The sequence below is a fragment of the Pyxicephalus adspersus genome, chromosome 2 (genome assembly GCF_032062135.1).
Source record: "Pyxicephalus adspersus chromosome 2, UCB_Pads_2.0, whole genome shotgun sequence".
Taxonomy (NCBI): domain Eukaryota; kingdom Metazoa; phylum Chordata; class Amphibia; order Anura; family Pyxicephalidae; genus Pyxicephalus; species Pyxicephalus adspersus.
In genome coordinates this window covers 28,983,605-29,010,367 of record NC_092859.1, presented here as the reverse complement: position 1 = coordinate 29,010,367, position 26,763 = coordinate 28,983,605, and the positions used below count along the sequence as shown (strand labels likewise).

At 39.5% G+C, this 26,763-nt stretch overlaps 1 protein-coding gene across 3 annotated transcripts in view; it reads right to left on the bottom strand.

The window, feature by feature from the left end:
* CHRM2 (cholinergic receptor muscarinic 2) overlaps positions 1 to 26,763 on the bottom strand; it is a 171,300-nt gene that overhangs the window by 89,745 nt on the left and 54,792 nt on the right. The gene's annotated exons all lie outside the window — the stretch shown is intronic.

Sequence of the window (26,763 nt, the reverse complement as noted above, 5' to 3'; positions counted from 1 at the left end):
AGAAAAAACAGTTTTATGAATCGTAAAGACCTGATATTTGCACAGTTACATACTGAGATATTAGGCTGTCATATGCCCCCCACTCATTTTTCTATTTGACCTGGAAAGGGGAAAAGCCAGGAACTTCTCAGCACCCCCTCGTATCTCAATGATGGTGGTGACAAGTGGCCTCTTTGTGGTGGCTACATGCAGTCAAGTAGAGGCTACATGTCATTTTTTGATCATATGGACCTAAGTCTATGTAACCAGTGTTTAAAAATTCATCTCCATCAGTAGCCTATGTGACATGACGTGACGTGATAAGGCAAGAGTGCAAATTAGAGACTGGGACACGGTGTCATCACTCAGGACAAGGTCCTTCAAGTGGAGCTAAATTTGTGACCAGGGATAAGAATGTTTACCTGACTGATTACTACCTTGAACTGTCAAAAATCACCCCTGTGGCTCCTGGGACGGAATAAAATTACGTTATTCTGGCCCAGCCAATCAACATGGCCAAACAAAGGATCGTAACAAGGAAGAGAAGATGGAAGAAGATGGCAACCCTGTGATTGAATGGGGACAGGTGAGTATAAGGTTGTCATGAACAGAGAGACAGGGCCACTAGGGGGCGCTACGGCTTTCATGGAAGTGTGTGAGCCCTGGGAAGGGCCAAGGCGCAGAGTCTAAGTAGTAATCAGGTCTTCACCAGAGCCTCTGATGGTGAGGATCATGCGCCAGATTGCGGTCCTTGGGCACACAAGGTGGACAAAACACGGTACCAATACCGCAAAGCACAAGGATAGTCGAAGAAGGCCAGGGTTGAGGCAGGCAGCAAGCAAGAGAGGTCAGGTCACAAGCCAGGGGTGAATTGCCAGGGATCCAGGAGACAGACACCAGTGATACAGGGCCCACTGCGGGCACAGGGAACACAGGAGACACTGGAAGCAACAGGAGGCACAGGAGATGCAGGGATATCCACAGACAGGAACACTGGAGCAGCACAGGGAAGTTGGCTGGAAAACAACAGATTGGACAACGAGGGGTTAACACAGGAGCTGGACAGAGGAAACACTGCATTGGGAACCAGATGAACAGGAACTAGCTCAACAGAACTAGGGGCTAGGCGCAATGGAGACACGTTGCACGAACACTGAGTGCAGTGTGTGAGCTAGCTAAATAGTCAGTGCTGGTCAAGAGGCTTTTTTCTGGTTGGCCAGCAGATTGGACGGGATAAAGCCTGGAAGCAGCGGCATGCCCAGCATCAGATCTGCATGCATGCGCAGGACAGAGGCGTCTGCACTTTAGTGAGGAAGTGGTAAGTGTGAAAAAGGTGAGCATAATCCTGTATTTATGGCAAGATCAACAGGTGCACTCCCTCCAGCATCAGCTGCAAATCATTTCTGTGGATCAGCTTCCTGCTAATAACAATAGTAGACTATGCCTGAGCAAACTGTGCTGCTACAGTCACTTTTAGTCTCCATCTAGGACATGAGAGACAACATAGAGGCACAACTGAGAAACAGTTGTCATTTTAGTACAGGATGTGCCTAAGCAAGCACCTTCAGAATCTCAAGATGTTGCTTTGATCCAAACTGCAGGCTGGACACAACTTGAAAAATGAACTTCTTGTACAAGTATGATAATGCTTTTTCATAGATACAGTACAGTAAATGATTGTTGAAAGATTGTGATCCCCTAGTACAGAAAGTATGTTACTGGAAACATCACCAAAATGGAAATGCTGCATTATATTACATTTTTTTGGGGGGTTTAGATTTTTACAATTACTTCTTCCAAGGTTCACATTTGTTTTATTTGCTGTTTTACCCATGTAGGTTCTGCTTTCTATGCCTCAGATTCTCCCTGTGAGAGCTGAGTACCATCCGGTGGCAGAAGGGTTAACATGAAGAGCGTTTGAAGAACGATACCAGGGATGGCGCTTTGATGAAGTTCCAGGCCATTTACTGCTGTTAAACAATTCACGTTTAATCCCTTTCTGTAGGAGCCGCTTGCGATCCCTTCTCGCGTGAAGGACAAATAACCTCTGTGTAAATCCCTGTCTTAGGAAACAGATTTTGGGGGCAAATGGAAACATATGTCTGCATTAAAAATCAGCCAGTATCGATGCACTGAGTGGAATGAATGCTAATAGCTCTGGTGAGCTTCTATTACCACCGGGCGAACGCCTGGCCGCCCCCCTTTCTAAAGATGTGTGCGCTAGCCTGAAGGAGATAAATAGACGTTTTCGTTAGCTGTATTTTAAGGCTTTTAAGGAAACCTGTACTGGGAGAAATATAGGGGTGCCACTGCTGACCGTCTTCTAAAAATGCTAGTTGCCTGACTGTTCTTGACTAAAGGATGTCAGATATATAAATGCACCAAAAGTTCATCTACCTGGGAGAGGGCAATGATAAGTGTTATTACATGCAGCTTCTTGGTTTCCCTTTGGATTCATTGCTGCAGCCTCTTCTAGTCTTATTAGCATAGGATGGTTTGGAGAGTGTTTGGTGCCTGTGCCCATTACAGCACCTTGGTACATTATTAATGTTATTAATAATTATTATTAATAAACAGTATATATATAGCACCAACATATTATGCAGCACTGTACACTCCGTTTATCCCTACATTAGTTTAGAAATGATTTTCAGAGGCCATGACAAACACAAGCCCATTTTCTTTCCTGTTTTTCAAGTATGAGCAACTGCTTTTTGTTTATATCAGGATAGCAGACTTCCAAGCTGAATAACAGAAGCTGTCTGCTACATCAAAGCCTTGCAGCAAACACTTAAGGCTGCTGAAAAGATATAACTAATGACAGCAAAAATAATATTGACTATAAGGACTTTGTTTTACAGAGCTTTTACTAGGATCTCTAACCTGCAAATCTGATTTATACAACATAACAACAGTATATTTTCTTAAAATCTTATTTCACAGCCATTAAACCTTTTTAAACTCAGAAACTACCCTTATATATTATTATGAAAAGCATAAATATAATCCATAGTGAACCCTTCAGCTGGAATTGGCTGCCACACAAACCAATCTCTTTACCTGCAGATTTGTAGTGAAATCTGCACATGCTATTTAAAGGATTAACTTGTCCACTATGAGCTAAGTAATCTGCAATACCCTATACATTATGACAAAATAAGGTCCAGCTTTAATTTAATTTCACTCATTTGCCCAGAAAAGTGAAATTTAAGCCGGTTAAATGTCTGACTATGGGGAGACCAGAATAAAATAGATATTGATGAAGTTTTAATAATCCTGCAGACCTGGATTAGGAAAGCATGAAAGCATAATGCAGTGTTCAATGGTTATTCTGGCTTTAAAGAGATTTGTTCCTTTGTAATAATGGATAATTAATTATAATATGGTAATTTTAATGTGTACCTGCAGCCTGGTAACTTTTATCTGGAATATGGAAGAACATAAAGGTCTTGATGTGAGCACAGGCTAGGAGGAATGTAGAGCTATATAAACTTGAAAAGAAAGGAAGCAAGGAGGGAAGAAGATTAACAGAGGGAAGGAAGGAAATAGGAAAAGAAGAAGAAAATGGTAAAAAGAAGAGTGAAAAGAAAGAAAAGAAACGCAAGAGGAAAATCAAATGGAAGGAAGTAAGTCAGCAAGGATAAAAAAAAAGAATGATAGAGAACAAAAAGAAAAAGAGGAGAAAATAAAGAAAAAAAAGACAAGTAGAATGACAGAGGGAAGAAAGTAAGTCTGCAGGGAAGAAAAAAAAGAATGATAGAGAACAAAAAGAAAAAGAAGAGAAAAGAAAGAAAAAAAAGACAAGAGGAATAACAGTGGGAAGTAAGTAAGTCAGCAAGGAAGAAGAATGATGGAGAAAAGAAAAAAATAGGAGAAAAGAAAGAAAAGAAAGGCAAGAGCAATGACAGAGGGAAGGAAATAATTACGCAAGGAGGAGGAAAAATGATGAAAAATGAGAAAAGGAAAAAAGAATAGAAATCAAAAGAAAAAGAGGAAAGACAGATAAAAAGAAGGAAAGGTTGGAAGAGTGGCAGGTAAGGAAAAAAAGACAAAATCAGACAAGAAGTCAGATGACAAGTGGAAAGAAGGAAGAAAGAAAAGAAGATAAAAATGAAGGAAGAATAGAATAAAACCAAATATGTCTCCTTTCTTCAGCATTCACAGTGCTCCTGTCACTATCCCTAATTATCCCATCTGCTCACACCTTCTATCCAGGAATTCCAGAGGCCTCTTCACACTAACTGTGAAAAGATAGCAGCACAGTGGAATGTGCATGACTAGAGCTTGGGCATGTGCCAGGGAGATGGCAGACACAGGGTCAGGGTGCCTTTGTTCTATCTCACAAACTTCCTTGTGAAAATGTAAAATACCTGATTGAAGTAACTAAAAGGTAGCTTCAAAAATAAAACAAATTTTTGATTATTTTGCAAAATCACAATTTGCTAATCTGGAACAATATTTTGCCTACATTATGATGGCTGCATCTCCCACAAGTTCTGGTGCTTTTATTGATTCTTCTGGAATCAGCATTTACTCTGCTGAAGTCAGCCCAAGACATGCCTGTAATTTGCGAGCTGGATCAGTGGCTCCATGTAAATGTGAACAGTGTTCCTTCATTTGGTAAATGGATTTCAAATTAAAAGGACTGTAGGAAAAATCCAATAGAGGAAAAAAAAACAGTGTATCTGGTTTACTATAGAGGATAAAATTCTCTCTCCCTTGACAATCTCCTAAGCAGTATACTATAATTTTTTTTAATTATTTCTGAAGTTTTGAAGCTAACCAAACTTCCAAATGATGCAAATCACATTGCTGATGTAATGACATCAATATGACTGTTTGTACCATTACACAGTGAACCAAAGGTGTCATGGTTAGGTCATTTGACACTCTGTACACACAGTATGTCCCCAGTCTTTCGATTTATGTAATGCTGGATGGCATTCAAGTTGGCAGAATGATGACAATTTGTGACGAAAACTGTAGGATGGTTTAGGACTAAATTACAGCCGTGTGGGCTTAATTTAAAAAAACAAAAACAAAAAAGAACCTGTTGAGGCATTAAATAAATTCCTTCCCTTAAGTATCTGGCAGACTGACACTGCAACCCATAAAAAGCTGCACTGCTGCAAACAGAATGTTATTGTGCATGCAGTATAACAATAGACAGCTTCTTCACAGCCTCTTAACAGGAATCAATGCGATTTGTATACATGAAGATGCAAAAAGGAAGTGAAAAGCTGAAAATAGGAACAACTGAATTACAATTAAATAAAAGTTATGCTTGAATTCTGATTTCTCAGTATAAAAGTTAATTTGTGACTTGTGTTTTTACCCGGTTAAATGTTTGAACTTGGAGACAAATATTATTATACTGTTAGCAGAAACTATTAACAAAACAAATAATTTATTACATTTAGGCTTTATATACACGATGTGCATTGCAGTCTGGAACACTGTGCCTCACAACTGTACAATACACAGGAACATCGGGCACAGCAATGTGTGATATTCTCAGTATATGCAATATAATCCAATGTGTTGCTACAATGACTTGCTGCATGCAGGTCTGTCCATATGTATGTGTTTCTCCTTTCATTGTAATAAATGTGGTCAGTGTTACAACTGTAGCAATGCAGGTGGCTGTACATTGCAGTATAATACATGGCAAAAAAATTCTTTTAGTGTGAACAAAGGTTCATTTCATCCACAAAACAGTTTTAACTTTCTTTTATTTTGTTTCAGTTCAGATCCCTGGAATGGGTAAGTATATTCTATTTGGGAAAGTGGCCCTTCCTTTATCATGAAACTGCCTCTTTAATTACCATTCTGACAAAAAATAGTTGTTTTTTATTGTTAAATGGGAAAACGCTAATAAAAATATCCTCAGAACATACAGCAGCTGTGTGTATTGGACATACAAGGCAGAAGCCATCCTCCTAGAGGAGGCTCCGGGATCACAGCTAATTAGAGTCTTCTAAGGTCAGACTCGTGACAAGATAAGATGAAAAACAAGAAATTCATCAAACTAACGGACAGTGTTTTGTCCCAGTAGAGTGTTTAAAACTTTCAGACCTCTACAGTATTGTTATTATAATCTGTACTTGATCTGTACTAAAGGCAGACTGGAACCAAAAATGTTACTTTACCTAAAAGGGTAGACAACACTTTTATATAAAGAAAAAAATCTAGATTTACTGAAAAACATTTAAAATGTTTGTCAGTACTTAATGTACCTAATTGTATGCAGAGCCAGGAGGCTCTTGGCGCCTCTTTATGTGCATGCCCGATCTGAACATCTAATAGAGCTTTCCCTACCTAAAAAATCGCTACCTTTTATTTCAATTTGAAGGGGAGGTCTCATCCCCTTCTGTCTTCACCGCCATGAAGGGGAAACCCACAGCATATGTCACATTTCCCAGGAGGCTGCAGGCTGTTTAAAAAAAAATAGTGCCAACGTCAATGAAAACTCTACCACTCTTTGGATTCTAGGATATTGACATTAAATGGACTGTTTAGCACATTTATTATATTTTTTGTGTCCCCCCCTTCATATTATCTTTGTTAACCCCCAATTTTTTTCTCGTTCAAACGTATTGAACGAAAAAAAAAATTGCCAATCTTACTGCTCATGAGTGGAGTGCCGGATCAGGGTCCATTACCTGAAGAAGAAAAAGCACGATGGCCACAGCCAGTGTGCAGTCCATGCCGGAAGGAAGATGGAACAAAGGATGAATTAATAAAATAATCCTGCCATGAAGGTCTCTATTAAGTAATTTTCTGATATTGGGTGAACAATGTTTCCCAATTGTACTCATGAATTGTCTTCCTTTCTTATGTTGGAGACTACAAGAAGCCCTGCTGATAAACATTCTTCATGCATGGTCCACTCAGGAAACCAGTGCAGAAGCATAATATATATAGAGCTGATGCTGGAAGGAGTGCATGCAGAGATCAAATGGCTTAAAAAGATCAGGAGATCAGCAGCAGGAACTATAACAGAATGGAAAAATGGGAAAACATGTCAAATGCTAATGATACACAGTGTTTCAGCAAGCTGCATGTCATCTATTTAGGATTTAAACTGCCATCAAGAGGTAAAGAGAGACTGGGGAATATTTACTAATTGTGCTGAGAGTGAGAGATTTCCCTGAGCAGGAAGGACCTCAATCAGGGATGGGGTTATTGTATTTTCCAGCTAATGACCGGCGTTGTCAGGCCATGCACTGGAGTCTGGGTTGAATAAAATAATTTGAAATAAATGAAATTAGGAGCGGAGAGGACACAGGATGGCAGACAATGTACTGTGTCAGTGTTACTTACCTCCGGATCACTAAAATAGGCTTGGCAGCAAAAATGTTTATATAGGCGAGAGATAGTACATTGTACACAGTAACCTAATGAGGAGGCCAGGGATGTTGTCAAGGGGCTTTCCAGGGTGAACGGATGTGCGGCTGTCATTGCTGTTTAACGAACTTCAGTGTTCTTATTATTTATTTATGTCAACAAGCAAAGGGGAACTCCAATCTAATAAAGAAAAACTTAAAGTCTGAAGTCTAGCTTTGTTTACTTCTATTCTCCAGTCCACAATTTGATATATTTTGCTTGTATAGTAATGGATATTTAAAGTGATCACTGCTTTACCTCATTCATCAAACCAAAACCCAACACTTGTTATGTTTCAGTACAATTTAATGTAAACTTTTAGTGCCAGGGAAATGGCATAGAACCTGCATACCATGTGACATCAGAAAATGGTAAGTAGTCACAAAAATATACGATATATGAAAGGTGGGATGACCAGGACTGGGGAGTTTGGCCACAATCTGACTTTAAGTGGACATTCACTTTGCTAAGTAAACAGTTTCTGCTTTTTTTTGTTTCCTTTGGTTCAAGATTTGCTCTGCTCTGGCTGGCTAGTAAAAGCTGTCATGCATAGGAACTAAAATTTGGAATTTTTTACATCTTGGCAGTTGGAGATACAAAAGCATACTTCAAATGAATTCTATTCTAGCCTTAGGAAAAGATAATGAACTGATAACCTTTTGGGCTTTTCCATTGGTTGGAAGTTCCATAAATATGCAAAGTTTCTTCTGCTAAAAATGAATGTTTATGCTAAGAAAGTGAACTGGCATCTCCAGCAACCACTTATCATGGAAGAAACAGTACAGATTGTTCCAGCAGAGACAGCAGCTGTTCCCCTCACATTCTGTCACCCATGGGTGTCTGAGAGCATCTGCTGCTGTCCATAGACAAGAAGCCAAACATTGTCCATAAAAAAATCTTATCTATAAGTGCCTTCAGAGCTTGTGATCATAAAACAATGCGCATTGGTGTTTCTGTGTCAGTAGAGGAATCATTCAGTGGAACTAGTTTGGCAACCTGCCATCATATGAGCATTTGTTTCCTTCATTACATAATGGACAGAATCCATTTCCATCATTAGATCATGTACACAATGTGCATGCTCGTTTCCTGCTGCACCTGCATGCCTTATTATTTTACCTTTTGGCACCATTCCATGTGTTTTTTGTGAATGCACCATTTTTGTTTATTCATTGTAGAGCAATGTTTCTCAACCAGGATTCCTCCAGAGGTTGGTAGGGGTTTCATGAGCAATGAGCAGTTTGTGACTCTCAGGTCAGTTTAATTGACACCAGTGATCTGTAAGGATGACATTATCCCCAATGGCCAACAACAATCTTCCTACTGACCATCACACTAATATACTGTGACCTGTGGATATAGTAATTATTGCAGTTGTTCCATGAAGACCAGAAAGTTATTTTAAGGGTTCCCCCACGTTAAAAAGTTGGAGAATTACTGTTGTAGAGGAATTAGGAATTCCTGGCATCTGCTGGATTAAAAGACATTCTTTAATATATATATATATATATATATATATATATATATATATAAAATATATATATAGATATAGATAGATAAATATATTTAAATATTTTGATACAAAATAAATGAGAGTGGGGGCTTGGGGGGAAGTTTTATTTTATTGCTTTGAAGGTAAATGACTACTTTGTATCTCTGAAGTTTTATACTGAATTATCTTGAGCCAGTACACGTGAAGCCATCTGTGATGGTAAACTTCTAATGTCAGGATGAAAAAGCCCTGCATATATGTTTATCTTAGCAGCCTAATGAGCCGGTATATCCAGTGAAAAGCGTGTCGGTGTCACATACACAGTGCCATTTTATTACTGCAGCTAGCAGGAAAGATGAAACTGATCAATGTGACTGCAAAACCAATCAATATGTTCATAAATCCTCAACCATCATAGATAATCTGTACAGACAATCGATCTCTTTGGAAAGCACTAATAGGAAAACATTAAAAGCACTAAAACTAAAGCCACATTTTAAAAATATAATTACAAGAAATAAGTAATAAAATATCAATAATGAATATAATTGTTAAAAAATACAAAAATATACCAATATATTTGACAACATTTCATACCTTTAGCCATTCAAAGATTTAACACCTGTGCAGACTTCCTGACACCAATGGTGGGGTTTTGCTAATTTCACATCCCCTGATCATGGCCAATCAGCATCTGCAGTGTCACATTCCATGATGATTGGATGAGGTGTTTATGTTGTATGATTATAAATACTGTGGTATTAACTACACTGGTAGAACTGAAGAAGCAGCTTTGATAGGCTGTGAAACGTCTTCAACATTACAAAAATAGGTTCAATTTAATGCAACTACTAATACTAGATATAACAAAATTACATATTTGCTCTTCTGAGAGGCTAATTGAGGAGAAAGCACACACAGTGTTATCTACCTTCTCCCTATGTAATGGAGAGGAAGAAATGGAAAAAAGGACCTATCACCACATTTGTAAAATTATATAAAGAGAATTGTTAACTATTTTGTATAATGTAAAAATGTGTTTGTTTGTTTTTTAATTTTTTGGGGTGCCCTCTTCTATCTTCCGTCTGTGAAAGGTAAACCTGCAGCTTCCCGGGATACATACGTCACATATCCCAGGAGGCTATGGGCTGTTCTTTCTGTACATACCCGAGACTGGCTTTTCAGGAAGGCATGTCACCTGATCTTGTGCCATCATTGCGAAATTTGGATGACCTGTGAAGAACCCAGAAGAAAGAAGAAAAGAGATGGCAGAGGTTGACGCTATGATGAGTGCTGGAGAGAAGAGGAAAGTTGAGCCAGCACAGGACTTGGTTTGTGGACTTGTCAAGTTCTTTTTTTATGAAAGTTCCGCTTTAAAGTCCAGCCTAGCCCAAACCCACTTACAGTTACCATAGGATCATGCAGTGCTTCACACATTTTTTATCTCATTTAAGTCCCCTAGCCCTAAAAGGTAGAGATTGAAAGTAGTTTGTGCTTGAAGAAGGTTTAAAATACTATTTTCTTTTAATGAAATGATAATTTAATACTTCCTGTCTCACACTGATGTGTTGGCACCGCTGGGTAACAGCAACATTCCTCAGCTCTTGTTGCCACAAACCTGTATTGCAGAGGAATAGAGGGGGCCATGTCTTGTACTGAGGGCACTGGGTCATACTCTGCCTATTGGATGGCACAGTCATGTTAAGAAACCGGACACAATTGCTCTCACAGGAAGGTGGAGGTAGGTATATTAGGTAGGTGGATATTAAGTTGGGTGTATATGTTAAAATCTAATTGTACAATTTACTTTAGAGTTGTTTTTAATACAAGGGCCTACCTGACGGGATATGAACAGCATAGGTTGTTGTGGTGCAGCCGGTCTTGGCATATCTGCAGGTAATGGTAATAATACTGTAATATATGTGCCAGGTTAGGTTATAGGACAGCCTGGTATGCACAAGTATATTGCTAATATTTAGTGTTCAGCAGGGTATAAACCCACTAGTAGTGCCTTGTAGATGTCCCACCTTCCATCACATGGTGAGATTTGTAGTTCTTCCAGACCTTACCCGCTCCAGGATACACAGCCTGGGCGTATGTTATATATTGATATAATTAAACAAAGGGAGGGGAAGCACCAGATGAACATTATCTGATAATGCTGCAGAAGCACAGCTGGCACGACATCACATTTAACCAGGTTTCATTTAATCAATGTAATTTGAGAGCCGCACATTGTGTGTGCCCAGGTCCTTCTGGAAATGTAATATGAATAATTCCTTTATGGTTTCAGGAGAAAAAAAAGCATCTTGCTTACTTAAATCGGGTCTTCTTTAGCTTAGACAGCAAGAAAAGCTGGAATACCTGCTGGCCAGCCAAAGCAGCTGCCAATGGACTGCGGGTATATCTGGGGCTAAAATGTATCCTTTGGGAGCAGAACCTGTCACGTTCCCAGAAAATCAGAATACAAACTTATATACATATATGATTAATCAAATAATGTGCAATTCTATTCAAGCAGATTTTTTGATCCAAGCACCCCTGCTAGACAACACAACCAAATAAAGGTTCCACTGCAACCCTTAGTGCAGTTACAAGCAAAACGGTGCTCAACCCAGAATTTTTTTTAAGCTGGGTAGGAAGAAATTGTATATGGGTGGTGGCCCCAGTATTGTGACATAACTCATCAGTTACCACCCAAAAAAAGCTGGGTGGTTGCTTAGCAGTGCCGGGTGGTGCGCCTGGCTAAAAGGTGCTGGGGAGAAATCTGGTGGGAAAGCTGGACAATGAATAAACCAATGACAGTGTCCTTGTACTTTCCAACCTTGTAAGTATGTTTACTGTGTTAGACATCACTACACTACTACTAAGCAAAAGAAAGCCTGAGTGCTTCCCCTCCCAGTCTGCACGTTTTAAAGGGCAGTGCCATCCAAAGCTGTTATTTTTATTCTGGAGTAAAGCAACATAGGGTTAAATCCTCGGCTAATTTTCATGTCTCCCCAGACATACTACTGTCTGCTGTAGCTTGTGTCTGCCCTTTCCCATACTGACAGTTACACATGCAGCCAACCACAATTATTTGCTTATTCTGTGTTATTCAGAATGCATGAGAGAATCGTATTGCGGTCATTTGTCTTTGTAATGTGTGCCGCAATGGGGTGACAATAGGAATTCCTCTGGCTATATCCCTCCACTACAGTCCCTGAGATGTATGAGAAGCCAGCATGTGATTCCAATGACCAGCAATCGTGCAGAGTGGACTACTGGGAAATACTTTGTGAAATGATTGTATGGGGTATCATGAGATGTAAACCTTTACATTTATTTTGCTAAATCATGTGTATACTGATAGCCATTGTTTAAAAATAAAATACTGTTTTTAACTTTTTTATTCTTTCCAGTCACTTCCCGTCTACATTTACTTAGCAACTTTACAATAGCTGCATGGAGTTTTTTCAATGTGGATTTTCTGATGAAGAACAGAATACCATGCTTTTGTACTAAAACAGCCATTTGCGGTCTGTATTGGAAGCCCATGTGATAGAATGGCAACAAATATGATTAATTTAAAGACAGAGGCAGAGCGTTGTCACCCAACAATAAGAACCTTCATAGCTGGATGGCCAGGAGTTCTTTTAATGAAAGTTGTGGATCTAAATAGCTATTAACAGGATCAATCTCATATCAGATTTTGATGATTGGGTTTACACATAAAGTACATGGAATCTCCTCAGCTCCTCGGCTGTCCTGCCTGCTAAATGAACTTTTAGGTAATTACATGGCCTCATCAATAATTAATGATTGATAATAGGAAGGGGGCGATCCTGGCAGGAATACATCTAACCTAAGGATGTTGGTTTGATATTTGAGAGGATACATGCAGGCATTTTAATGAACCTCCTCATGGAATATAACTTGCAAGGTGTCATGTCTTTGGGGGTAAGGCCCCAACCAACCCTAGCTTGGGGTGACAGAGATTTTCATTGCTTCTTTTTGTATTAACAAACATGGTGGAAAGTCTTTCAGTTCAATCACAGTAGAAAAAACGATCCCCCAATTCTGTAAAGAATGACAATTCCTCTTCATGTAGAAGCCGTGGTTTCTCTGCAGAGATCTGCCACCCCTTTTAAGTCAGACCTACATTACTCTAATCAGAAGGGAGCATGAGCTTTGTTAATTGCTGCAAAAAAGCTGCAGGATATCAGTAGCAATAAAAGATGTAGCATGCTTATCTTACTCTGTACAACCCTGTTGTACCTGATGCTGAAACCTCCATAAGACTCTTTAGCATATACCAGTTCCAGGGGTATCAGACTGTTGTATGCCTGTCTATTTTATTACTACTATTTTCTATTGTGGTGGAAAACATGACCAGCTAAACCCACTGGAAAAGGAACATGGATAAGGTGCCTATGGTGCCGGATTCCATTTCCCACTGACAGACAATCCTAGGCAGCAGAGCAGGGTGGGGAATTCAACAAATATAGGAGATGCATGAGTGAGCAATATTAAGTCCATACCAGGCCTTATTGGACCCTATGCAGACCCAAACTGAGTGCCTGCTAAAATGTTCTCAGTCACACCCCACCCAGACTCACAAGAAGCTGGAAGATACTAGGAAATTCACAGTTAAATTAGTTTGGCAAAATTGTCTGCTCATCCCTAATGGTCCATCTTCCATCTCCAATCTTGCCGAGACATCCCTCTTTCTTTGACCCGTTAAGCCCGATTTTCTTTTCCCTTATTGGCTTGGTCAGTGCCCAGTTTGTCCCTGGCGCAGAGCCTTATCATTTTTACTGAGGCATGGGCTTTGTAATTATTTTTGACTCTCCGTGCCCACTGGCAGTTTTAGCTGCCGTGGTCCGGGAAGCATCTTGTTCCGCTCACCCGTGAACAAGCCAGGCGAGATATCTCAGCATCGGCGCCACGGGGGGATCAGGGAACTTACAGAAAGCGACGTCCCTTCATTAGGATTCCTGAGGCGTCCTACAGCTGTGCTCACAGTCTCCATTACTGCAAATAACTCACTTCATAGATATATTATTGTAGCTGTAATGGAAACAGTTTGACCTTGGTACCTGAGGTCTGCCTGATTTAGATCCTGGGGCTCCTTGTTTTTATCTGCCAGGGCGGTGAGCCATTGCCCTTGTCTTAGATGGTGGAAGGGTAGAGAGCCATGACGGGAAGAGGAGATAGTAAAAATCCGGTATATATGTAAATACCATGAAGCTGATTAGATCTGTCTAGCATCAAGTCACCTTAGGGATCCATGTATGCCTATGTATGTATTTAATGTGATTTCTTTAAAGTAGCTCATCCAATGAGCTTTAATAAATAAAACAATATATGTCTGTCTGGTGGTATGCTGGAAAGAAGGTCTGTTGCTTTACAATACAATGCACATATATCTTATATTCACACAAATGGGTGTTAAAAAGTCCCTAACAACTGCAGGCAAAACTTTACAATATTTTTATACATTTCCAATGTGCCTACAGGAAATTACTGTCATGTAGCTGCTAGGAGAGGAGAGAATGTTAATTCTATAGAATTTAACTTGAAGGACAGCTCTAAGTCTGCTGGGACTGCTGACATCAGATCCATAATGGGGGCTGTCAGTAATCTCAGGGCTATTACAGGTAGATAACATGCATAAAATATATTAAATGCACATATAATCTTATCAGAAGATGAAATAAATAGTCTGTGGACAGGGTCTCTTTAAGATATTATACCACCTGTATGTATATTTGCAGCACACATGGTTTCTGGTTGCAGATTGGAGTTGTTGATTCACCTAAAACTGATATTTCAAAGCCCTCTTCCAGGCAGATATTCCAAACCCAAATAAATAGGACTGTAATTATTTATATACCCTCACTGGCCACTTTATTAGGTACACCTTGCTAGTAATGGGTTGGACCCCTCTTGCCTTCAGAACCTGTGAGCTCAGGCAGTCCCTGACTTCTTGTGCTTTGTGATACACACGCAGTGAGATCTCCTTGTCATATTTTCCTCTTCTTTTCCTTTCCATTTGGGAGATTGGGGTGTATGCACTCACCATTGTGTGTTCCAGCTTCTCCTCCTATACTTTCCATAATATAAAACAAATCATAGATGATACAAACGGGCACAGCGGGTACCACAAAATCAAATGATCTTTTTTGGATGGGTTGTCTTAGCATTTTCAGAATCTCAGGGAAAATGAATGTGCAGCTTGTTCTGCAAAGATATTACAGGTGTCTGTGCGACCAGAACCGCTGCCTGAAATTAGCACCAATGGAGCTCTGCATATAAATGGAGTTTTATCAGGAAAATCTTTTGCTTTCTGCATCACTAAACAACTTATTTTGTTATCACATCGCCAGAGAAAAGCCATCCGTTAATACGTGTCAACGCATTTATTTCCCGCCTCTGGGAAGCAGAACACAGCTCAAAGTCTATATTTGCATCCCAAAATGGGCATTTTCCATGTCTACTGAATCTAAATGCTAACATAGAGGTATTAGTAAAACACTGTGGCAGTAACCACAATGGAATCAGATCGCTAGAGTACAACTAATAATAAGACATTTTGAAGTATTCCTAAGGGCTCCTTTCTACTAAAGTGCTCAGTTAACTTCCATATGCAAATGTACGTGTTAATGCGTGGCAATACATTCTTAGATTGTAAGCTTATCTGAGCAGGGTCCTATCCTCCTGTTTGTATCTGTTAGCCATTTGCAACTCCTATATAATGTACAGCGCTGTGTAATATGTTCATGCTATACAAATACTGTTACTATATTATGATAATAATAAAAATAAAAGAACATATGACATGCATTAATGTGCTGGGTTGCCATTTATTTTTAATGGGATCCCATACTCAGCGTACCAATATACTGCAGAACAATGTATGTGAACACACACCAGTGTATAGCCCTGTGCTGCCCTTCTGAAAACCTATAGCTATAGTGGGAACAACGGAGGAGCGCAGTCTGTCACCTCATATCATTAGCAGTATAACAGCCGCTTGTGTGACATAGGTTACTTCACCTGCATCTGGTTCCCTTGATAGATAAATTAGTGCTAATTCAAGCTGCAACTGTACTAAAGACATGCTAAAATGTGATAAACTGTGTGCTTTATTTCAATTTAGCATGCCTTATGTGCAATTGCAGCTTTGGGAATCACAAGGATTGGCAGTAAAGAGCTTAATAACCGCTCTCCATAGGGAATGTGTCCTCACTTCTCTTAATACATCGCTGCACATTTGACAGTACTCATTCCCTGTCCACATGTCTCACTCACTCGCCACATCTCACCTTCCATCTCACTTTCCATATCTAATGTGAGGGGGAGATAGGCTGCATGCCAGAAAAGTATTCATTTATGCACAAATAACGCTATTTTTCAGTTCCCAGCAATTATAGTAGCCTTGATCAGCTAAAATGATCAACCCAGTTGCCACTTTAATAATTGAATTTACAAGCCTTATTTATAACGTGGAGATTAGCTGGAACATTTAAAGATTACATGGTGTTATTTGCACTTTGAAAGCAGAGAACTCCATAGGATACAATGGGGATCCGTGGGTTTTTTTTCAAATGACCTGTTGGCCACTGTTGCAGCTCTTTGTCATTTTAAAAGGTGGGGATCAGTCATTTTACTCCAGTGAATGGCACTTCTGATTGCCACTATAAATATTTATTCACAATTCTCCATTTTTAGAAAGCCTGATCAGCATCAAACAAGACCGGTTCCCATTCATATTCATATGGTGTTATAAATCAGTCAATTGGGTTTCTAAAAGGTGAGACCATTTTTTTGTTTTCCACCTTAGTGAACTCACCTTGTACAAGATTCTCCAAAGTGAAAAGACCTGGAGTTATGTGCAAGTAAAATGAACTGCTCCACTCCAAAACTCCATGTCCCAGTTCTCTTCCATCTGGTCACCTTGGGTGGACAGGTTTCTTCCACCTTCCTTTACTCAGTGCTTGTTAACAATTTGTACTTTACGAATCTTCCTTCACTTGCTTACACCAGCCACCTGCCCCCATTTTTTGTAGTTTTGGCTCATCCTTGCCTTCCTTCTGTTTTTCCAATCCCCCTATACCTCTTTTGTTTTTTTATGTTGTTCTCCCCAGCGTCATTTAGCTGGGAGGACCACCCGGCACTTTTTAGTAACCACATGGCTGTTTTTGAGTGATTACTGCAGAGTTGGGTCAAACACAGGGGCCACCACCTACCTACAGCTTCTTCCCACCTAGCTTAAATTTTCTTTCTGTGGAAAATACTATTATATATGACCTTACATTTGATGCTGTTTGACAAGTAGTTTTCTTGTTCCTCTTATGTAAAACCCAATAAACATTTGAAAAGAAAAAACACCACAGTATATTTTCTACACATAAAGCTTTTACCTGTCAACCCTTCCAGACATCTTGTATTTGTGTATTGCCCTAAATACCAAACAATTTCGTCAACTTCCTAAGCCATCTTCTGTGAACTATAGGACATCTCCTCTTTCTGCCCCAACTCTCTGAAATGGTCTTCCTCGCCCTATTCGGCTTGCTCCTACTTTCTGCTCATATAAAAGGGCGCTCAAAACCCATTTTTTCAAACTTGCCTACCCATCTTCTGTCTTTTGAAACCATCACTACTTCCCACCACTACATATCCCCCATCCTATTGTGTGTGAAATTCCCCCACCTCCTAGATTGTAAGCTCTTCGGGGCAGGGTCCTCTCCTCCTGTATCACTGTCTGTATTCATCTGTCATTTGCAATCCCAATTTAATGTACAGCGCTGCGTAATATGTTGGCGCTATATAAATCCTGTTTATTATTAATAATAATAATAATAATAATAATAATAATGATAATAATATTAGGGAAGGGGAAAAAGGGTTGGTTGTCCTAAGCAGCCTAAGGCATGAACAATGCACCCTAGTACAGCCTAAAAGAATAAAATATTTCAGCCATCACATCCAATGACTGGATAGCTGCAACATTTTACATTATTTTTCAGATTTAGATATACTTGAATCTTCTTGTAGTAAAAGCTGGGTGTAAGCTGCACCATGAAAAACATAGAGGGGGGGTTGTTAGAATGATTTTCCATAAGGAGGGGATGAAAGGTAACGGCTAGGATATGAAATGAAAAACAGCGACCACGTAATAAAAATGTCATCCTTAATCCCAGCATCAGAAGAAAGGACTGCCATGGCTCTAGCTGGCCAAGCTGACAATAGCACACCTCACCCAGATAATATATCGAGCTTTATAATGAACACAGCACGTGCCGTGCAAGATAACATGGCCAAGCTATTGAATGAAAACAGAATTGAATGAGGGAATCTTAAAAAAGTACTGTGATCGTAGGGGATTTTCTATCTGTGACCGCTTCTATACACCTCCTCTCTCCTATATTTCCCCTTAAATGGAATTCCATCAATTACTGGGCAGCGATGTTTGACAACTGCATTAAGCATGCCATCAGCGAGGTGGCAAACTCAATATCGGAGCTGCGAGGGGGACTGGTGACAGGGAGCGGTGGGAGGATGATTGTGGAAAATATGCACAACAACCCCCCCATCACCACCTCCATCTGTGAAATCTGTAAGAAATATATTTATCCCCCCCCCAGAAAACCACCTTCATCCATTCATCCCACCCATCTCCAAGCATTCACCCCCCCAGCACCACCTCCATCCATTCATCCCACTCATCTCTAAGCGTTCCCCCCCACCTCCTCCATTCATTCTTCTCCCCCTTCACCTTATTTATTTTCCCAAATGCTCTTGTTGGGGTGTTTGCTTTCCTCCGAGCTGATTGAGGAACGAGGACACAATCTCATCACATTTTTACCAGCTCAGTTAACCGGGGTAAAAATAATAGCCAATTCTGTTTGGCGGGCAAGAATGATGAGAAAGTCATTTTTCTTTTTTTGTTTTTTTGTTATTTCTTTTTTTTGCAGTTGTATGCTGATAGCTTGTTTCTGCACACAGATTTTCTGGGATACAAATCAGGTTATTACTTTATTTTAATAATAATATTTTGGTAGCATTCTCACCACTCTGGGCAGCGGTGTCAGTACTGCAGGGGGAGATCCATCCCGCTTTGCCAAATAACGAATACAAGTAAATTACAAATGTTTACAAATGCCCGGCAGATTAGCCCCCCCGCTGAAACCTGTTACCTTGTGCTACAAAGTTATAACATTCCAATGTGATCAGTGTGAGAAGATTGAGGAAATGCTTAGACCTATCTGCAGCAAACTGATGGTATCATTCTGGCTATAGCAAAGTCTCCTAAACTGGAACTCAATTATAGCTTTTTAAGGATAAAAGCTTTTTTGGAGAAAATGATGATGTTATATATTGTGACATATCAGGAATACTTCTCTCATGTTCACAATATATTACTTATTCATTAGCTGGAATTTGGTATCAGGCTGAAAGAGAGAAAAAGCAGGAATCAATGGCAGAACAACAAATGTCTGGTGTTCCCTGGTGTTTCTGCGTTCACTGGTAGACAGTTTGAAGTGCTCATATGTTAGGTTCTGTGTACAGACGGAGAGGTGTTTGCAGAAGTAACAGAGTTCAGGCAGGTGTTAGGAGGTAGGGCAGACACCACATATGGAACACAGTAGTTCCATATGTGGTGGTAGTAGTGGTAGTAGTAGTTTGTTCTATTTGTATAGCTGCTTCAATCCTTTCAATGAAGTCCAATTGTCGCTGGAAATGATCTTTCTTGATCATTTTCAGATATACATGTACACACAGCACCATTCTGTTCAATGGAGAGGGGAAGGTGGGGGATGAGCAAGAGGATCCCTCTATGAATGAACAGTGCTCGTTCTTGAATGGTTGGTCAACAGTCCACTGTGGCATCCAACAGAACGACATTGGGGAATCGCTGTACACATAGATTTTTACCCAAAATTATTAGTCATGCGGTCTATAGCCTGTCACTAATATTTGATGTGTGTATGTAGCTTTAGAAGGCTGACACTGGATTCATCTACCCAACAAACAAACGATACCTGCTGAGATTTTAGCTGGCATGCTAATAAGTCTCCTGTGCCCTTCCTAACGATGGAGAATTTAGCAAAAATAGGTCCGGGTGAATTACAGGAATACAATTCCATTAAAAGCTTTCGTTTCGTTGGTAGGACTCAAGCAGTTTGTTAAATGTCAGACTTTCCTTGGATCAAGAGATTCATATTTCAAACAGCAATCTCGCTCTGTGTCAACAAAGAAGAGAAAATGGTCCTTAGGAAAAGGCCTGGCGAGTCCTTGGCACCAGGGGTTAAAGGGGAAATATGGAGGGCAGATGCCAATGGCCAGAAAACAGGGCTAAATTGTGAACAGTATGAGAGCGGTACAATGTACACAGAATGTAAATGCAGAATTTCGATGGCTTTCTCCACTCCCGCCGAGAATGGAATCTATTAAAACACAACTGCACGGCTGTCACCCACACAGTCCTATTTAAAGCAAATACATGTTTCCCTTTACAGGATAAGCCCTTTCCACCTGGAATAGTAGGGGGAGAACATGAAGCCATTGTTCGTGCTGCTGTGAAAGCGTGTTCATACGTAAACCTTTATACACATGTAGGCGCTTGTGGGCACCAACTTTAAATGTTTAGTATGTGGCACTGTTGGGGGTATAGGTTCACATTTACATTCATTCATTTTGCAGCTCTGTATTTGTTAATACATCAAAAAAATCTGTTTTAATGCAAACAATTTATGTAGCTACATTCATGCAGTCACTATAAGCAGGGGTTGTGGGAGGGAGTAGCACAAGGAGGCAATCGGTTGTGCTGTAATGCAAGGATTATGTTATTCCACTGCTTCTTTATTCAATGTCCAGGCAAAGCCAAGGTAGAGGCAAGACCTGTAAGTGTTAAAAAATTAGGCCTCCTGCCCTGCCATGAAGGACAGTGCTGTGTGATCAAACTGTGTAAATCTCAAGGCTCTGTAAACAAATCATTTGACAGCCATAATGTATTTAGCAGCCTAAATATCTTTACTGAATTGTATAAAAGTAAATGTAACAAAGATAGTAAAAAAAAACACAATGAATAGAAAAAAAAAAACAATAATGTACCTTCCACTTCTATCCTATGAAGTGGGGTCACTAAGGGGACTTTATAATAATGATCTTATTTAAAGGTGTCAATCAACACATCCGGTACATTAAATGTATGTAAATCCAAAACTTTTTTGTTTTGCTTTGGACACAGCAATGGCTGTAACTCTTATTGTTGGGGAGATTTATCTTCACATCCTGTGCAAGAGACACAGAAAGCAGTAAAAGTAAATTTCTCCAGGATAAGGAGCAATTCCCATACATGGCGTTATTGGGTTGGAGACAGCAGAGCAGTCACAAGTTTGATTTTACTTTTTTTGTCAAGAGTGTGCCTTTAAGGAAAATTGGAATTGCATATATTTCTTTATATATCACCCCCTTCCCCCCATCTTTACATCAAACCCACCCAGAAACATATGCAGGGCATGGGAGCCTGACAAATTATTTGTGACTGACACATGTAAAAAGAACAATTCATCTTCATTACCAGTTTATACAAGTGTCACATCTGGAGTTTGATAAATTGACGTCATTAGCATCCACATTTCACCAGCCTGCCGTTTTATCACAATAATGGAAATGATGAAAATTAATACACTTGCACAATCACAGCTCGCAAGAAGGCTGCATGAGGGCAGATGGCATCCTTTTTGCCCTATTGAGCTGTATATTGTGGATTTAAAGGAACAGTAATCTTTAAATATAAAGCTACAAAAAAGCAGCAGTAATAATCTTTCACAGGTCTGTGTACAAGAGGAAAAATTTGGCATTTATTTGATGGAGGGTGTCTAAATATGGCTGAGTCTGACTATACATGTCATATAATAACGCACCTGGACAGACAAGCCCCCTCCTATCCTTTGTGGGGTGTAACTGCTATTCAGCTCTGCCCACAAAGTGTAGGAATCAACAATTTTTTGAGCAAGAAAGTTTATCGTTCATAACAGGACCAAATATGAATAAAAGTGGGACTTTAAGTATTATTCTGTTAAAAAAAATGAACTTTTGTGTTTCACTCAAAGGACATGTGCCACCCTCCGAGTTTCATGTTGGGAATCATCCTGGATGCCCTGCTAGGTAATTACCCCAGTTTATAGATTCAATGTCTTCTGAATTGAAGCTTAAATGGAATGGAAATCATATTATGTGAGAGGAGACTGCAATCCTGGTATAATGGACCTCATGCATTAAAGTATATTATATATATATATATATAATATATATATATAGAGATGGAGAGAAACATAAGGATTTGTAATTCTCTCTTCCAGGGTGGGACAGTCAGTAATAAAAGAAAAACTGTAGCTAAAGTTACACTTAAAATGTTTGCCAGACATATTTAACTTCATTGTCACAGCAGCAGAACAGGGGCAGAACTGGGATGGCCAACACAATTTTTTATCTGCTTAGCTTTCTTATCTGTAGCTCTAGTAGCATTGTATTACATGTGTTTAGGTTCTATGAAAAAAAAAAAAAAATAAAATAGCCTACAAATTACATTTGCAAGTTTTAGTGCAAATGGCACGAATGGCAATGACAGCACGATGTAAAGAATGTAGGAAATATTTTTTAAGGAATTAGCATAGTTTTTTAAATTTGTTTAGATTGTTGTTAGTATTCTGTGCATACAAGCCAATATTGTATATGTTTTGGACTGGACTTCATACTTACCATTATAGTGTGAGCAGGTGACAGGTTCTTTTTTATATGTATAAAAGGAACATTATTTCCCAGGGTGGCTGCAATGAATCTGTACGAAGCAGGTAAGTGTGGGGCATTTTCAAGCTTGCCGTATTCTGGGCCCTGTCGACATGATGGATATTCCACCCTTTATAAGTGACAGCTATGTATTGCCATTAATAAATTCTGTCTATCCAACCGCCTATAACCCATTGGTCTTTGTCAGAGAGGCGGGTGGCAGCCAGTCCACCTCCGTACTTCTATAACTTACAGCAGGCACTGTGGGGAGGACTCCACAAATGGGTCAATTCATTGCAGGGCCAATCTGGATGGACGTCAGCGACAGTGGGTCATTTATCACCATGTAAAGTGATGTAGAAAATCGGCTGCCCCTTCAAATGAGTTTAACAGGACTGTGATGCCAGTAAGCCTCAGCTGAATAAAACATGCCTAACAAGATGCCCTCCCTAGAACAATGGCATTTGGCCTTTTCAAAGATGGAACCCTAAAGTGGACCTGTCTAGCATCAGATATATACATATTTCTGGCATGTCACTATAACCAGCAAAGGTATATGTTTTCAAGCAAGCCATCCCTGACCTCCAGGCCTAAGACTTCCATTGTTATTTTGTTTTTGTCCTGCATACTTCCTGCTGCTTCTGAGCTCAGCAGATCTGGAATGAGATTTGGTGGCGTCACTTCTGTGCTGCTTAGTTATTTTTGCTGGAGAAGAAGCTGTACCTGAGGAACCCCTGATTCTGCATTATCATTTTTGTGGATCTGAGCTTCTTCCAGCTCATCTGCAGCTTCATTATTACCTGACCCATCATTAGATCATCAGCGCTGAAATAAGGGGCAATTCTGACATGAGAAAGTAAAACCAGGCCAATATAAAGACGGTTGTCTCCACATACAGATGCAGTATGGAACAAGTTATGGTAAGACATAGACATGTGAAGTCAGTTATACTGAAAAGATCAGTTGCTGCGTCCGCAAGCAATATTGGTGACAGGTGGTGTCTTTCAAAGGATCACCTGCTTTGGGCACCTAGAGGAAATTCTTTTCTCAGTCTGTAGCTGGCACATTTTCAGGGGCACCCAATACCATTTGTGAACAGTTTCTAGGTAGACACTTGCATTTGGTGTTCTCAGATCCCCTCCTACATACAGTGCACAAATGACCACCAGTGTGACTTCATTACAAACTTACCCCATTAAATACCAACCAGACCCACTGCATAAGATAAAAGCTGGTCACAGAAAGGAAACCAGCCAGCCTGTGTCACTGAGATCTGTCAACGGCATGTACAAAGCATGCTTAAAACAACAGTGTCTTTCTCCAAAAAAGCTTCGCCACCTACAAAACACAGTAAGGTACTGTAAGCACAACACCTCCTGGTCCAACCAAACCATATTGATGTGAATTGGTTCCAACAAAACGAGAGGTTTACCATGTTTACATGACAGGTCCTCTTTACATGAGACGCCGTAAAAACTTTCTTTTATATTAGTTAAGAGATGCAAAAGTTTGATATTACACTCTAGTCATAAAACAGAACTTTATAACTCTCCCAATTAGGAGGGGAAAAGTGGGGCAGTCATTGTACTGTATCGCTGTCAAATTTAAACCATGCCTAAAAATAACATTGTGGCAAAATGATGGAATGCATCCCGAAAGGAAGAAAGATCAGAGCTTTTTCAAGGAACCCAAGACATCGTTATCAAGTTTTGATCGAGCAGGAAGGAGCATGCAAAGCACAGATGGTTAATTTAGCGAGTGGCGAAGTTTGAACTGAGTCATATTTTATCCAAGGCTCCTCAGGTGTTCCGTCTCCATGTATATTAATATCAAGCTGGCAATGGTTGTATGAAACTGATAAAGATGTTTCTGTTCTCCTGTTAGCAAAACATGTTAGCTGGTTTATTGTCCTTATAAAATGAAATTCTAAATTCCAGACATAAAATGTTTTAATTTAAATCTTAAAACTTATTTGGGAGATTTTGATCTGTGGCACCCATACAAGAAATAAGGGAAAAATGAATTGCTCAAATTGCCAAAAATGATGGCAACAAAAACACAAAAGGTGTTCTCTTTGCCACTCTATCCAGAATAAAATAAAATCAAAATCTTTAGCTGAAGACAACATTTTTTACAGTTCTGCAGCAGCAAATTACTTGCAAAATAGGCATAAATGAGTTACTTTTAAATTTAGAGAAAAGTACATATGGTCTCTGGCTGCAATAAGCATTGTGGATGTTTTATATCATCAAGGACTGTAGAGATTCTTTTGCCTTTCCTGTTAGATAAGCAGGATCTGGTGGATCTGTAGACGGTCTATATGGTAGTAGGGTTCCTAAAGTTTCAGATCATATTCAAGGCAACCTAAGAAGCCTAAGGCTTAGTGGACGTCCAGGGGACCTAGCTACAATCCTCATATTTTTGCAGTAAACCAGGAAATAATGCAATTTCTCCAATCTGTGTACCTACTCTTTGCTTCACAAGGGAACATGGAATTGTAGGCCATTAGCATCTGCTAAGGAGGGGCCTTGCCATCACAGGCAGTACAGTTTGCATTAGAAAAATACATTTATTGTTGCCTTAATGAATACAGAGCTGCAATAATTTATTTCCTATATATCTGCTTGAATTCAGATTTAATCCAGCTCCGGGTCTATGAACCGAAAATCCATTCAGAACTAATGCCTACTGTTACTGCCTTACCATTATCTGCTATAAATTACTTGTATAAGAAACCATTGTACCGCTGTGCACAATTCAAACATTGGACCAACCATCTTGCAATAAAATGGAACCAGAATGCCCCGAAAAGGCGGAAAAGATTTTTAATAAAACATCTGATCAAAGTCATCAGTATTTTTCTTTTTTTTCGCTTTACAGATTTAATAGCTACATTGACTTGTGCTGAGCTCGGAGCAGGAGCACAGCCAACAGTTATTGCTAAGGATAATTCAGTAAAGTGATTTTGGCATATGGGTAGAGAAGACACATCACCTTTTGCTGCGACTGCTTAGGAGTTGCCTCTGCCTGTGCAGGGGGCTGCTGCATTAAGCTCTTGTCTGTCCTATAATCACTTAAATCCTCTTTCATCCTCATTTACACACACACGCACACACACAGTATTACAGCGAAGATGGAGCATGCGGAGAGCACTGCAGCACATAAACAGCAAAGATTTTCTGTCTGCTCACTTATACATGTAGCTTGAAAAATCCAGATTTTTTTTCCTGAAATGAAACAAATCCAATGCTTTCCTGATAGCACAGCAGTTTTACAAAGTACATACAAGCAAATTTCATAAATTCCTGCAGCTACAGGAGCTGACAATCTATATATACTACCATGGTCATATAACCTGTATAACTATATACCTAACTATATGGCCAACAACTTCAAATTAGCTCCCAGTTGTCCCTCATTGGGCCCAAATTGCTTTTTTTCTTTGATACACAATTCCAGCCCATTTTCAATTTCGCTGGATTCCAAAATTAGGCTTTTTCCCACACATTTGTGTTAAATTATACATGTTAGGATGTTAAGCACTGGACAGGGAGCGTGTGTGCAATGAAGGTCACATGACCAATTCTTCAACTTTATTTGGGTTTTAGAATGCTGCTGAAGAGTGTGCCAATTTACACTATAATATTTATATTTTACCCCTTATTCCCTGAGTCCAGTTTTCACCTTAATATATGTTAAGTCCTGATAAAGAGGTGCTCCTTGGCCCCTAAAACACATTGGGAATAAATTCTGTATGGTCTGGATAACCAGAGCAAAGATGTGACCTTTGTATGAATATTTGTGCACTAAAAATCTTCTTTTCCATCTCATAAAGTTGCAAAGTAGAATCCAGTCCCTACAGGAGATATAAATTACCTTTACAGCTCTTACCATTCAATGTGGGTTTAAAGGTGCTCTAAAGGTACTGTATTTCAGAAATGGCAGATCCATCTGCTCTTTTATTTTCTACAATGCTTCAGGAACAAACAGCAGCAATAAAAAATCATGTCTATGTGCTTCTGGCTGACAGTGGCAATGAACACCCTATAAAAAGTTCTTTCTTTTGTTTTATAGAAGTGGTGTTCATAAAGTATTTAACTTTTTGTTACCTTTTTAAATAGGGATTT